This window comes from Spermophilus citellus (assembly GCF_964194105.1).
Source record: "Spermophilus citellus genome assembly, chromosome: 10".
Classification (NCBI taxonomy): Eukaryota; Metazoa; Chordata; class Mammalia; order Rodentia; family Sciuridae; genus Spermophilus; species Spermophilus citellus.
In genome coordinates, this window is record NC_138197.1 from 111446990 (window position 1) to 111462288 (window position 15299).

Consider the following 15299-nt stretch of genomic DNA (forward strand, 5'->3'; position numbering starts at 1 on the left):
TGACTATTAAGAACTTTTTGTAATCCCTGCTTTCAGTATATTTTTCTTCTCTAGACTAAATGACAAAGTATTACTAAGTTAATATACAAAAAATTCTTATTTGCCTTCTCACTCTCACTCAAAAGCTCCTGAGACAAAGTCAAAACATTCTAACCTATTAGGGTCCTACACAATTAGCCCCAATCTACCTTCAGTCTCATTTGCTACCATCTGCCAAAAATATCCAGGTAAAAGAGCCCATTTATTACCCCAGAGCAAATATTCACATCATACTTGTGTTTAAGCATATTTTTGGGGGGTTGTGAACACTACACTATAACAATAGACCAAACATGGGCTATAGTCATTAACTGTTCTCTATTTCTAGGATGACTAAATATGAATAGCTTTAAATATAACAGGTACATGGAAAGAACTTTCTGATTCAAAAGGTATGAGGCCCTGGGCTATATTTGCCAACAGACTGTTTCCAAATTTTGTCTTCTATGGATACTTAAGAATTACAGAAAACTATTCGCATATTTGTGCAAATCTCACCTAAGTCAGAATTAATTCTAAACTTGTTAAATATTATGTACAAAAAACTACATATAACATTTTCAGTTCTCCAGTTTGGGTATTCATCAATTACTCAATGGTAATCTTGGGAAATATTTACATTAGTCCTCCAAATAGATATCTAGTGTCATAGATAAAACGGTCTCAAAGAAAATTCTTTTTCTGGCTTTGAAAAGTAGTTCAGCCATTCTATATTCAGGGTTACAAAGAAATAACTATTTTCTATACTAATTATAAGGAGGTTTTCAGCAGACAACACAAAAAATTTAACTCAATTATCTTGAATACTATGAAAAATGTACTCTCTCTCATACCAAAAAATCTAGAGAAAATCTTCTAACAACAGAGGATTAGGCAATTTGAATTAAGTCTCCCACTCAGGACAATAAGAAAAGCTGAATATATATTTTACACATCTGCTTGCAGGTACTGGAAAACAAGAGTAAATATTTACTGGGATGGGCCAGGAAAGAATGAAGATACAAAAAAATGAAACTGGTTTGGTATTCGGAGGCACCCGCCAGATCCAAAGCAGGTAGATAGGAAACTGAATAACTTCTGACAGCCTTCAAATTCAAACAAACACTGAGAAACAGCAATGAGTGGGAAAGCCCTGGTAAACACCATTTGTTTGGGCTAGAAACTTTAAGACCTGCCTCTTAGGAGTAAGGGCAATTACGAAGAAAGATATTAGACTAGGCCTCAGATTGCTTTTAAAAAAAATCCAACATCATTTGTTCTAATGATTCTTGTTGGTAGCTGTCACCTATCTGGTGATTTTGTGCAGATCTGTTTCTGGAGTGTCAGTTTGCAACCCCCATCTTGGTCTTTTCCTACCATTTTCAGTCTCCCAAGAGCTTGGAGGACCTAACAGCTGCACTCTCAGAGACTTTGCTGACGAAGTTGGGCATGATACCATTTCTCTGATATCTCTCACAGATCTTAGTCATGAGAACCAGCTCCAGCATCCCTGTGGGGATACAGGTGCTCCACCATGAAAGCAGTTCACAAGCAGAACAAGTTCTCACCAAAGGGTACAAGCTCTTTATGCTTGGCTTGCTTGACCACATCCACCCTTTCAGAGATTTTCAACTTCCTGGACCTTTTAAGGAAGGCTGCTAGAGCTCTGAAAAACTCCCACAAACTTGCATCTTTTACAGCACCTCTAGGCATTGTATAGTCTCCATGCTGCCAGTCAGGGGAAAGGGCATATCACCCTTTCTTTCTTTTTTTTTTTTTTTTTAGTTATAGATGGACATAGTACCTTTATTTTTCATGTGGTGCTAAGGATAGAACCTAGGGTTTCACACATGCTAGGGGAGTGCTCTACCACTGAGCCACAACTCCAGCCCCCATATCACCCATTCTTGATTAAAAAAAAAAAAATTCTCCAATTTCTATTTCAGTCTACATGTAAGAGGAAGCTTAAAGATTGCCACCCCATTCAAACAAAAAGAAAACTGAACAAACTGAAAAATCAACAACTCATCTGTTTTTATTAATTTGTTTAATTTTTGGACCAGGAATTAAACCCAGAAGCAATTTATCACTGAGCCACATCCCCAGCCCTTTTTTTTATAGTTATTATTTTGAGACAGGGCCTCACTAGGTTGCTTTAGGGCCTAAGTTGCTGAGGCTGGCTTTGAACTTGCAGTCCTCCTGCCTAAGCCCCCCCACCTCTGGGTTTGTAGGCATGTGCCACTGTGCCTGGCAACAACTCTATTAGATCCAAAAGAGATGAGGTCACAAGACAAACTAATACCTCCAAAACTGGAGAGACTGACAGGCTAATATAGAAAATCACAACAACATATTAAAGCAGAAACACATAAGCTGAAATCTTCCCAGGCAGGGGTAGGAAAACCTAAACTATAACTGACCAAATGCTGAAAGGTCACTGTAATCAATTCTCAAGAGTTAAAAAACTACACAGGTAGCCAGTTACACGTGCTCCCACACTTTTTAAATTTTTATTTCCTTTTTTTATATTGGTTGTTCAAAACATTACAAAGCTCTTGACATATCATATTTCATACATTAGATTCAAAAAAAAATTTTTATTTCCTGAAGCTAACCAGGTTCTCACAATGAATAACAGAGAAAAGCCTCCTCAAAGAAAAGGGAAGGGAAAGACAACTATTTGAAATCTTTAGAACATTCTGATCTTAACATTATTTCTTCCCTCAAGAGATACTGTTTAACTAGAGCCTGATCTGCTGGGGTTTTAACAGAACCTAAGTAACCTGCAGAAGCAGAAATTCTCAAATCTAGCACCTTCTTATTAGCCTCTCTCACTTAAGGGAGAGTATGTGCAAATTGAAAGTCACTAATAAAGTTCACAGTCAAGGAGCAAAGGTTCCCCAAAAGACTAAGACCTAATCATACAACTTACAGAACACTTCCCTTCTAACTACAACTTATGAAAGTATAAAACATAAGGACCTTACCAACAAAATAATTTGAATTCTTCCCTCTTATGCCTTTTATCATTGTTGTCACTTACTATACTACATAAGTACCTTAACAAAATAATCCTTATTCCTCCTGTCTTTTGTATCATGGTTGTATGTGTGTGTTGTGTGTGTGTATAAGCCTATAAACACACACAGCATATATGTATAGGCATGAAGTAGAAGAAAAACTAACAAAGTATAAGGACAACCAACTGAAAACGGTGGCAAATGTGGCAACATTAATTCAGCTATGTCAATAATTGCTTTAAATGTCAATGGTCTCAATATACTAAATTAAAGAAAGAGATTGCAGAGTGGAGCAAACACAAGACCTAGCTATCCCACTCCTTAGTATTTATCCAAAAGAACTGATATGGGTATGCTATAGTGATACATGCATACCAATGTTTATAGCTATTCATAAAAGCCAAGTTATAGAACCAGCCTAGATGCTTGTGAATAGATGAATGGATAAAGAAAAGGTGGTGCAATTTTACTCAATCATGAAGAATGAAATCATGTCATTTTCTGATAAATGGATTCAAGTGGAGAATATCACGCTAAGTGAAATAAGACAGACTCAGAAAGTCAAGTGTAGAATGTTTTCTCATGTGTAAAAGCTAGAGAGAAATTAGGTTTTTTTTTTTTTAAAAGGGGGGAGAAATCTCATGAAAATATACAGGAAAACTGGAGTGAAGGAAGGAGGTTGTGAGAAGCAAAGAAGGATGGCAAAAGGGAGAAACTAACTGCAACTGTAGAATGAAACTGACCAAATTATTCTATGTGCCTGTATGACTATATCAAAATTAATTCCACTTTTATTTACCAATTTAAAAACTAAATAAAAAGGAAGAACAATAAATTAGAGGAATGGGGGTCAAGTGCAGTACTGGGGATTGAAATGGAGAAAATTATGTTATATACATTCGTGAATGTCAAAGTGAACCCCACAATCATGTAAAACTGTAACACACTAAGAAAAGCAAAGTAGTAATAATAATGATAATAGGACCCAAATAAGTACATGTTGTCTACAGGAAACCCACTTTAAATATAAAGACACACATGTACTAAAACTAAATAGACAAAGATATATCAGCAGCAGTCAGATTTGGTTGTGCATGCCTGTAATCCCAGATACTCAGGAAGTTGAAGCAGGAGAATCCTGAGTTTGGGGCCAGCCTAGGCAACTCAGCAAAACCCTGTACCAAAATAAAATTTTATAAAGGACTAAGGAATCCTTGCCTAGCATGTGTAAGCCCCTGGATGAAGGGAAACAAATGGAAGAAAAGGGAAGAAAAAGGAAAGGAAGAAAGCAATGGGCTAATCACCTATATACCTCCCAAGTTTATAAGCTGAAGGCTTAGCATCAAAATAACACTATTAGAAGGTGAGGTCTATGTGGGGGTGATTAAGTCATGGGGACTGAAACTTCATTATAGGATTACTGCCCTTATGAAAGAGTCCTAAGAAAGCTCCCCTGGCCCTCCTGCTGTATGAGAAGACAATAAAAAAAGATAACTACTTATTAACCAGTAGATAGGCACTCACCAGACACTCACCATCAAGGTTTGCAAAAATCTTAATCTTAGACTTCCCAGCCTTCAGAACAATGAGAAATAAATCCCTCTTGTTTATAAGCCACCCAGTCTATATAATATTTTTCTTATAGCAACACAAGGCAATTTAGACAATTTTGAGCTGAATGCAATGACACATATCTATAATCCCAGTCACCAAGAGGCTAAGGCAGAAGGATCACAAATTCAAGGCCAACCTAGGTAATTTAGCCAAACCCTTTCTCAAAAATAAAATATAAAAAGGGCTGGAGATTCAGTGGTAGAGCACTTGCCTAGCATGGATAAGACCCTGAGTTCAATCTCCAGTACTTAAAAAAAAAAAAAATTTTTTTTTTAACAGAAAATACTTCAGAGCAAGGAAAGTCTTAGGGATAAGAGAAATACTGCCTAACAACATAGCATCACGAGGCAAAAACTGACAGAGCTGCAAGGATGAATAGATTAATCCACTATTAATAGTTTTATACTTCAACAATACCAGTTAGAAATAAACAAATTTGGGGCTAGGGTTGTGGCTCAGAGGTGGAGCACTTGCCTTGCACGAGTGAGGCACTGGGTTCGATATTATGTCCATCTACAACTAAAAAAACAAAATTAAAAACACTATCTTTAAAAAAAAAAAAGAAATGGACAAATTCATTAGGCAAAGTATCTGCAATTACTCAGTGAAACTAAACAATACCACCATCCAACTTAATAAAACAGACATTTACAGACTATTTCTCCAACAACAATGGAAGATATATTCTTCTCAAGCATACATGGAACATTCACTAAAACAGAACACATTCTAGGGCATAAAACACAATTTTTTAAAAATGGTAATCATACAGTGTTGATTCTAAGAACACAATGGAATTATACTAACCATCAACAACAAAAAGATACCTGGAAATCTGAAAATAATTGGACATTAAGCAATATGCTTCTAAATAACACACAGGTCAAAGAAAAAATTACAAGAGATATTTTAAAGTATTTTAACTAAATGAATACACAACTTATCAAATTTGTGGGATGCAGTGAAAGCAGCATTTAAGAGAGGAATTTAAGTTTTTGAATAAAATAACCAAAATTAATCATCTAAGTCTCTATCTTAGGAAGCTAGAAAAAGAAAAGCAAAGTCTTAGAACAGAAGAAAAGCATATTAACTTCAAATACAAAAGAAAAATGATGAAAATTATATTATAAACTGAGAAAAGGAAGTCAACAGAGAAAAAAAAATCAATGAAACCTGGAGCTGATTCTTCAAAAAGATAGAATTCTAGCTTGGCTAAGAAAAAAGGAAAGAACACAAATTATTAATGTTAGAAATTAGAGGAGACATCACTACAAATCCCATAATTTTTGTTTGGTTTTCTTAAAAGGAGGAAGGGTTTATTTTGGCTCATGGTTTTAGAGGTTCAATCAATGGTAGGATGATTCCATAGCTCCTGGGCAAAGGTAAGGCAGAACACCATGACATAAGGGTTTGGAGGAGGAAAGCTGCTCAGGACATGGCAGGCAGGCATCAGAGACAGCTCTAGGCACCAGGGACAAAATATAAAACCTAAAAGGCACACCCACACTGACCTACTTCTTCTAGTCACACCCTACCTGCCTACAGTTACCTACCCGGTTAATCCATGAGCAACCTAACCTCATGAATTAGGTTAGAGCTCTCATAACCTAATCACCTAACCTCTGAACATTCTTGCATCAACTTACACATGAACTTTAGGGAGACATCACATAATTCAAACCATAACATTCCACCCAGGGCCCCCAAAAACCTCTTTAAAAAAAAGAAAGAAATACAATGAATAATTCCATGACTACAAATTTAGTAATTAAATAAAATGGACCATTTATTTGAAAGACAATATGCAAAAACTCACAGAAGAAAAAATAGACAAACTAAGTCTATATATGTTAAAGAAACTGAGTCAATAATTAATAAACATGTAAAACAGAAAGCACCAAGCCCATATGGGCTTGTCAATAAATTTATCAAAGATTTTGGAAGGAATTATACCAACTCCATTATCCTTTTCAGAATATAGAAGAGGGAATGCTTCTGAACTCATTCTACAAGAGCAGTATCACCCTAACACCAAAATCAGGAAAAGGTACAAGAAATCTATAGACCAGTATCACTCATGAAAACAAACACAAAAAAATTCTTAACAAAATAGTAGCAAACCAAACCCAATAATGTATAAAAAAAATTATTCACCACAACTAAGCAGGATTTATCCCAGGTATGCAAAGTCAGTTCCACATTTAAAAATCAATTAATGCAATCCATTACATCAACAGATTAACTCATGTGATCATATCAAACACACAAAAAGTATGTGACAAAATCCAATATCCACATGTAATAAAAATCATCAGTAAAGTTGGAATAGAGGAGAACTTTCTCAACATGATAAATAACAATTACAAAATAACCTACAGCTATCATTTAACAAGTGAGACACTCAAAGCTTCCCCACTAATATCAGAAATAAGGTAAGAATATCCTCCCTCATTACTGCTTTTCTACATCATTCTGGAAGTCCTAGCTAATGCAATAAGCAATAAAAAGCACAGAGATGAGGAAGAATGAAATGTGAGTGTATTTTTCACAGATGACATCATCTTCCATATAGAAAATCTGAAGAAAAATGACAAAAATAAATAAGTGAAGAAAAAGACAAAAGAAGAAAACTCCTGCAACTAATAAGCATTACAGCACAACTGCGGTATTCAAGGTTAATATACAGAAGTCAATCAATCATTTTTCTATATATCAACAATGAACAACAGAATTTGAAATTAAAAACAAACCATTTATACACACACACACACACACACACACACACACACACATAAAATTCTGATGAAAAAAATCAGAAGTAAATAAATGGAGATATTCCATGTTCATGGATAGGAAGACTCAATTTTTTTTTTTTTTTTTTTTTTACAGTCTGGTAGGATTGCTTTATTTTATCATTCAGGAACATCTGGCTTTTATTGACACAAAAATCAGACAGAAATTTGAAGAGCCTGTTTTTCACATCGTTCCCTCCTCTGATATAAACACTGACCACATTTCAACAAAAGCAAGTCTTATTAAAATATAGGTGATTTCCTAGAAGCCGAAGTCCCTCCATGTTTCTCAGGGGAAGACTCAATATTATTAAGACGTCAGTTCATCCCATATAGATCAAAGGAACAGGTGAGAATCCAGAAACAGATTCACATGATGCATGAAAGTGAAAAACTTTTGCGCTGTGAAAGATACAACCAAGAAAATAAGACAAGCCAGACTAGGAGAAATTATTTGCAAAAGATGCATCTGATAAAGGACTATTATCCAAAATAAACAAAGAATTCGTAAAATTCAATACTGAAGAAAATTAAAAACTCACCAGGTTTGGTGGAACGCACTTGTAATCCCAGTAACTTGGGAGGCTAAGTCAGGAGGATTGTAAATTCAAAGTCAGTCTCAGCAACTTAGCAAGACTCTGTCACAGAATAAAAAATAAAAAGGAGTGGGAATGTAGCTCAGTGGCAGAGTGCCCCTGGATTCAATCCCTAGAAAACGTAAGAAATAAAAAATAATAAATGAATTTTTTTCAAAATTTTAAAATGGGCAAGACCCGAACCAAAACTTCACCAAAGAACAAATGCAGGTGGTAAATAATCATAGTTTGAAAAGACGCTCAACATTATATGTCATTAGAGAATTGTAAACTAACACCACTACAAAGCTCTTAGAATGGGAAAAATTGAAAACACTGACAACACCAAATGTTGATGAAGATGTGGAGCAAGAGGCCAGGGTTGTGGCTCATTAGTAGAGTGCTTGCCTAGCATGCATGAGGCACTGGGTTTGATCCCTGGCACTACCTAAAAATAAAAACAAATAAAATAAAGGTATTGTGTCCATCTACAACTAAAAAACATTATTTTTAAAAAAAAGATGCAGAGCAAGAGGAATTTGTTCATTACTATTGAAAATGTAAAATGGTAACAGTCACTTTGGAAGACAGTTTGGCAGTTTCTTACAAAATTAAACACTCTCATATTACAAGACCTAGCAATCATGTTCTTGGGAATTTAGGCTGAATGAACTGATATGAACTGAAAACATATATACACATGAAAACCTGCATACAATTTTATAACAAACTTTAATTCTAACTGTAAAAACTGGGAAGTTTTTGTCCCTCTATAGGTGAATTGAAAAACTATGGTGCATCCATGCAATAAAATATTCAGCACTAAAAAGGAATAAACTATAGATTCATGAATAGACATGGAGGAACCTTAAATGCATATTACTAAGTAACAAAGCCAGTCTGAAAAGCTACATATACTAAGAGTCAAACTATATGATATTCTAAAAAAAAGAAAACTACAGAAACAATTTTTAAAAATCAGAAGTTATAAGACAGGGACGGAGGAAAGGAAGGATAAATTAGTGGAGCACAAAGGATTTTTAGGGTAGTGAAACTATACTGTATGACATAATTGCAGATACATGCCTAAACAAGATTGTTGAAACCCACAGCACACATGACACCAAAAGTGAACCCTAATGTAAATTATGAACTTTGGTTAATAATAATATGTCAATCTAATCCTACCAATTATAACCAATTGTGTTTCTTAGCATTCCATTGTTATGACAATAAACTTAAGAAAAATGAATCTAAAAGGAAGAAAGTTTTTTTTTGGCTCACAGTTTCAGTCCATGGTCACTTAGCTCCATTGTTTCTGGGCTTGTGGTAAGGCAGGACATCATGGCACAAGGGCATGGCAGAAAAAAGCTGCTTACCCCAGGGCAGCCAGAAAAGTGGGGATGGGGTGGGGGTAAAAATAAGGGAGGGAGAAAGGGAAAGAGAGTAACTGGAGATCAAACCTTCAACACAAAAGTTTTTAGGGGACATTCCAGATTCAAACTATAACACCAATGTAATACTCTAGTGTAGAATACTGATATCAGGGGAAGCTGTGCATATGTAGAGACAGGTTATACAGGAATTATTTGTACTTTCCATTCAATTTTATTGTGAAGCTAAAACTGCTTTAAAAAATAATAGGTCTATTAAAAGGGAGCGTTAGAAAGAAGGGAAAAAAGAGTACATGACAGGAACTACAGATGATGTAGTGTCTAAAATATTTACTATCTTTTTATTGTTAATAATAAACATCTGCCAAATCCTTCTCTAGGATAACCAATAAACATGCTTAAAGTTAGGGAAAAATAGAATTAATCAAGCACTCTAAGGCAGGTTTCTCAATCTCAGCACAATTGGCATTTTAAAGAATATAATTCTTTGTTGTAGGGCTGTCTTGTGCATCCTAAGATATTCAACAACAATATGCCTGTAGCACCACTCTCCCTAGTTGTTGTGAAAGTCAAAATGTCTCCACATGTTACCATAAGTGACCTATCATCCCCACCATCTGTTGAGAACCAATGATCTAAAAAAAGGAGGAAATATAATTTTAGTCAGCGTTTATCGCTGCTGTGACCAAAACACCTGACAATAACAATTTTATAGGAGGTAAAGTGTATCTGGGGCTCACAGTTTCAGAGGTCTCAGTCCACAGACAACTGGCTCCATTGCTCTGGGTCAGACAGAGGTGATGCAAAACATCATGGCGGAAAGATGTGGCAAAGGAAAGCAGCTCAGGACCTGACAATCAGGAAGCAGAGAAAGCATTCTGCTCACCAGGGACAAAATAAAATATATACCCAAAAGCCACAACCCAGTGACCTATCTCTTGCAGCCACATTCTACATGCCTACAGTTACTGCCCAGTTAATCCCTAACAGTGTATTAATGCAGTGATTAGGTTAGGGATCTCATAACCCAATCATTGCACCTCTGAACTTTCTTGAATTGAGCTTTTGGGATACAACTTATATCTAAACTATAACAAGAAGGAACTTAAAACAACAGGAAAATAAGACACTGTAATGCAGTAGATTTAAACAAACATCAGTAATTGCATTAATATACACAGAATAAATGCCTCAAATAAAAGATAAATTTAAAGGAAAAAACAAAGCTTGATAATATATACTCTTTTTTAAATTTTTTTTTTAGTTGTTGATAGAATTTTACTTTTTAATTTTTATTGTTGGTTGTTCAAAACATTACATAGTTCTTGATATATCATATTTCACACTTTGATTCAAGTGGGTTATGAACTCCCATTTTTACCCCATTTAGATTGCAGAATCACATCAGTTATATTTCCATTGATTTACATATTGCCATACAAGTGTCTGTTGTATTCTGGTGCCTTTCCTATCCTCTACTATCCCCCCTCCCCTCCCCTATTCTCTCTCTACCCCCTCTACTGTAATTCATTACTCCCCCTTATATTATTTTTCCCTTTCCCCTCACTTCCTCTTGTATGTAATTTTGTATAACCCTGAGGGTCTCCTTCCATTTCCATGCAATTTCCCTCCTCTCTCCCTTTCCCGTCCACCTCTCATCCCTGTTTAATGTTAATCTTCTTCTCATGCTCTTCATCCCTACTCTGTTCTTAGTTACTCTCCTTATATCAAAGAAGACATTTGGCATTTGTTTTTTAGGGCTTGGCTAGCTTCACTTAGCATAATCTGCTCTAATGCCATCCATTTCCCTCCAAATTCTATGATTTTCTCATTTTTCAATGCAGAGTAATACTCCTTTGTGTATAAATGCCACATTTTTTTTTTATCCATTCGTCTATTGAAGGGCATCTAGGTTGGTTTCACAGTCTTGCTATTGTGAATTGTGCTGCTATGAACATCAATGTAGCAGTGTCCCTGTAGCATGCTCTTTTTAGGTCTTTAGGGAATAGACCGAAAAGGGGAATAGCGGGGTCAAATGATGGTTCCATTCCCACCTTTCCAAGAAATCTCCATACTGCTTTCCAAATTGGCCGCACCAATTTGCAGTCCCACCAACAATGAACAAGTGTACCCTTTTCCCCACATCCTCGCCAGCACTTGTTGTTTGACTTCCTAATGGCTGCCAATCTTACTGGAGTGAGATAGTATCTTAGGGTGGTTTTGATTTGCATTTCTCTGACTGCTAGAGATGCTGAGCATTTTTTCATGTACTTGTTGACTGACTGTATGTCCTCCTCTGAGAAGTGTCTGTTCAGGTCCTTGGCCCATTTGTTATCTTATTGTCTAATTTTTTGAGTTCTTTGTATACTCTGGATATTAGGGCTCTATCTGAAGTGTGAGGAGTAAAGATTTGTTCCCAGGATGTAGGCTCCCTATTTACTTCTCTTGTTTCTTTTGCTGAGAAAAAACTTTTTAGTTTGAGTAAGTCCCATTTGTTGATTCTAGTTATTAACTCTTGTGCTATGGGTGTCCTATTGAGGAATTTGGAGCCCGACCCCACAGTATGTAGATCGTAGCCAACTTTTTCTTCTATCAGATGCCGTGTCTCTGATTTGATATCAAGCTCCTTGATCCATTTTGAGTTAACTTTTGTGCATGGCGAAAGAAAGGGATTCAGTTTCATTTTGTTGCATATGGATTTCCAGTTTTCCCAGCACCATTTGTTGAAGATGCTATCCTTCCTCCATTGCATGCTTTTAGCCCCTTTATCAAATATAAGATAGTTGTAGCTTTGTGGATTGGTTTCTGTGGCCTCTATTCTGTACCATTGGTCCACCTGCCTGTTTTGGTACCAGTGCCATGCTGTTTTTGTTACTATTGCTCTATAGTATAGTTTGAAGTCTGGTATCGCTATACCGCCTGATTCACACTTCCTGCTTAGCATTGTTTTTGCTATTCTGGATCTTTTATTTTTCCATATGAATTTCATGATTGCTTTCTCTATTTCTACAAGAAATGCCGTTGGGATTTTGATTGGCATTGTATTAAACCTATACAGAACTTTTGGTAATATCGCCATTTTGATGATGTTAGTTCTGCCTATCCATGAACAGGGTATATTTTTCCATCTTCTAAGATCTTCTTCTATTTCTCTCCTTAGGGATCTGTAGTTTCCATTGTATAAGTCTTTCACCTCTTTTGTTAGGTTGATTCCCAAGTTTTTTTTTTTTTTTGAGGATATTGTAAATGGAGTGGTTGTCCTCATTTCCATTTCAGAGGATTTGTCACTGATATACAGGAATGCCTTTGATTTATGCATGTTGATTTTATATCCTGCCACTTTGCTGAACTCATTTATTAGCTCTAATAGTTTCTTTGTAGACCCTTTTGGGTCTGCTAGGTATAGAATCATGTCATCTGCAAATAGTGATAATTTAAGTTCTTCTTTTCCTATTTTTATGCCTTTAATATCTTTCGTCTAATTGCTCTGGCCAGTGTTTCAAGAACTATGTTGAACAGAAGTGGTGAGAGAGGGCATCCCTGTCTTGTTCCAGATTTTAGAGGGAAGGAATGCCTTCAATTTTTCTCCATTCAGAATGATGCTAGCCTGAGGCTTAGCATAGATAGCTTTTACAATGTCAAGGTAAGTTCCTGTTATCCCTAGTTTTTCTAATGTTTTGAACATAAAGGGATGCTGTACTTTGTCAGATGCTTTTTCCGCATCTATCGAGATGATCATATGGTTCTTATTTTTAAGTCTATTGATGTGGTGAATAACATTTATTGATTTCCATATATTGAACCAGCCTTGCATCCCAGGGATGAATCCTACTTGATCATGGTGCTCATCCCTGTTCAATTTTTTTTATATGTTTTTGAATCTGATTCGCCAGAATTTTATTGAGGATTTTTGCATCTAGGTTCATTAGAGATATTGGTCTGTAGTTTTCTTTCTTTGAAGTGTCTTTGTCTGGTTTAGGAATCAGGGTGATGTTGGCCTCGTAGAATGAATTCGGAAGTTCTCCCTCTTTTTCTAGTTCCTGAAATAGCTTGAAAAGTATTGGTGTTAGTTCCTCTTTAAAGGTTTTGTAAAACTCTGATGTATACCCATCCGGTCCTGGGCTTTTCTTAGTTGGTAGTCTTTTGATGGTTTCTTCTATTTCCTCAATTGATATTGGTCTGTTTAGGTTGTCTATATCCTCCTGACTCAATCTGGGCAGATCATATGACTTAAGAAATTTATCGATGCCTTCACTATCTTCTATTTTATTGGAGTATAAGGATTCAAAGTAATTTCTGATTATCTTCTGTATTTCTGAAGTGTCTGTTGTGATATTGCCTTTTTCATCCCGTATGCTAGTAATTTGAGTTCTCTCTCTTCTTCTCTTCGTTAGCATGGCTAAGGGTCTGTCGATTTTATTTATTTTTTCAAAGAACCAACTTTTAGTTTTGTCAATTTTTTCAATTGTTTCTTTTGTTTCGATTTCATTAATTTCAGCTCTGACTTTAATTATTTCTTGCCTTCTACTTCTTTTTCTGTTGTTTTGCTCCTCTTTTTCTAGGATTTTGAGATGAAGTATGAGATCATTTATTTGTTGGTTTTTTTCTTTTTTTAAGGAATGAACTCCAAGCAATGAATTTTCCTCTTAGAACTGCTTTCAATGTGTCCCATAGATTCCAATATGTTGTGTCTGTGTTTTCATTTATCTCTAAGAATTTTTTAATTTCCTCCTTGATGTCTTCTATAACCTATTGATCATTCAGTAACCTATTATTCATTCTCCAAGTGATGCATGATTTTTCCTTCCTTCTTTTATCGTTGATTTTCAGTTTCATTCCATTATGATCAGATAAGATGCATGGTATTATCTCTACTCCTTTATATTGTCTAAGAGTTGCCCTGTGACATAATATATGACCTATTTTTGAGAAGGATCCATGTGCTGCTGAGAAAAAAGTGTAACTGCTTGATGTTCGGTGGTATATTCTATATATGTCCATTAAGCCTAGGTTATTAATTGTGTTATTGAGTTCTATAGTTTCCTTATTCAACTTTTGTTTGGAAGATCTGTCCAGTGGTGAGAGAGGTGTGTTGAAGTCTCTCATGATTATTGTATGGTGGTCTATTAGACTCTTGAACTTGAGACGAGTTTTCTTGATGAACATAGCTGCACCGTTGTTTGGGGCATATATATTTATGATTGTTTATGTGTTGTTGGTGTATGGTTCCCTTGAGCAGTATGTAGTGTCCCTCTTTATCCCTTTTGATTAACTTTGGCTTGAAATCTATTTTATTTCACATGAGTGTGGACACTCCTGCTTGTTTCCGAAGTCCATATGAGTGATGAGATTTTTCCCAACCTTTCACCTTCAGTCTATGTATGTCTTTTCCTATCAAATGCGTCTCCTGTAGGCAGCATATTGTTGGGTCTTGTTTTGTGATCCATTCTACTAGCCTGTGTCTCTTAATTGGTGAGTTTAAGCCATTAACATTTAGGGTTATTATTGAGATATGGATTGTTCTTCCAGCCATATTTGTTTATTTATGTTACTAAACATGGTTTGTTTTCCTCTTTGATTACTTTCCCCCCTTTACTGTCCTACCTCCCACTGATGGTTTTCAATGTTATTTTCAGTTTCCTCTTCCTGTAATGTTTTGCCAAGGATTTTTTGAAGAGATGGTTTTCTAGCTGCGAATGCTTTTAACTTTTGTTTATCGTGGAAGGTTTTAATTTCATCTTCCATCCTGAAGCTTAATTTCGCCGGATACACGATTCTTGGTTGGAACCCATTTTCTTTCAGTGTTTGAAATATGTTATTCCAGGATCTTCTAGCTTTCAGAGTCTGTGTTGAGAGATCAGCTGTTATCCTGATTGGTTTACCCCT

The 15299-nt window shown here is 35.7% G+C and overlaps 1 protein-coding gene across 10 annotated transcripts in view; it reads right to left on the reverse strand.

Annotated features, from left to right (window-relative positions):
• Positions 1 to 15299, reverse strand: part of CEP83 (centrosomal protein 83) — a 122989-nt gene that overhangs the window by 76713 nt on the left and 30977 nt on the right. For 2 of the 10 annotated variants that reach the window (XM_081309495.1, XM_081309489.1), the window contains exon 2: positions 10154 to 10263. The exons of 5 other annotated variants lie outside the window; for them this stretch is intronic. The gene's annotated coding sequence lies outside the window, so the exon portion shown is untranslated. Of the gene's footprint in view, positions 1 to 7986; positions 8153 to 10153; positions 10264 to 15299 lie in introns of all 10 variants that reach the window. 3 more of the 10 variants (XM_081309486.1, XM_081309488.1, XM_081309490.1) reach the window with 3 other exon arrangements.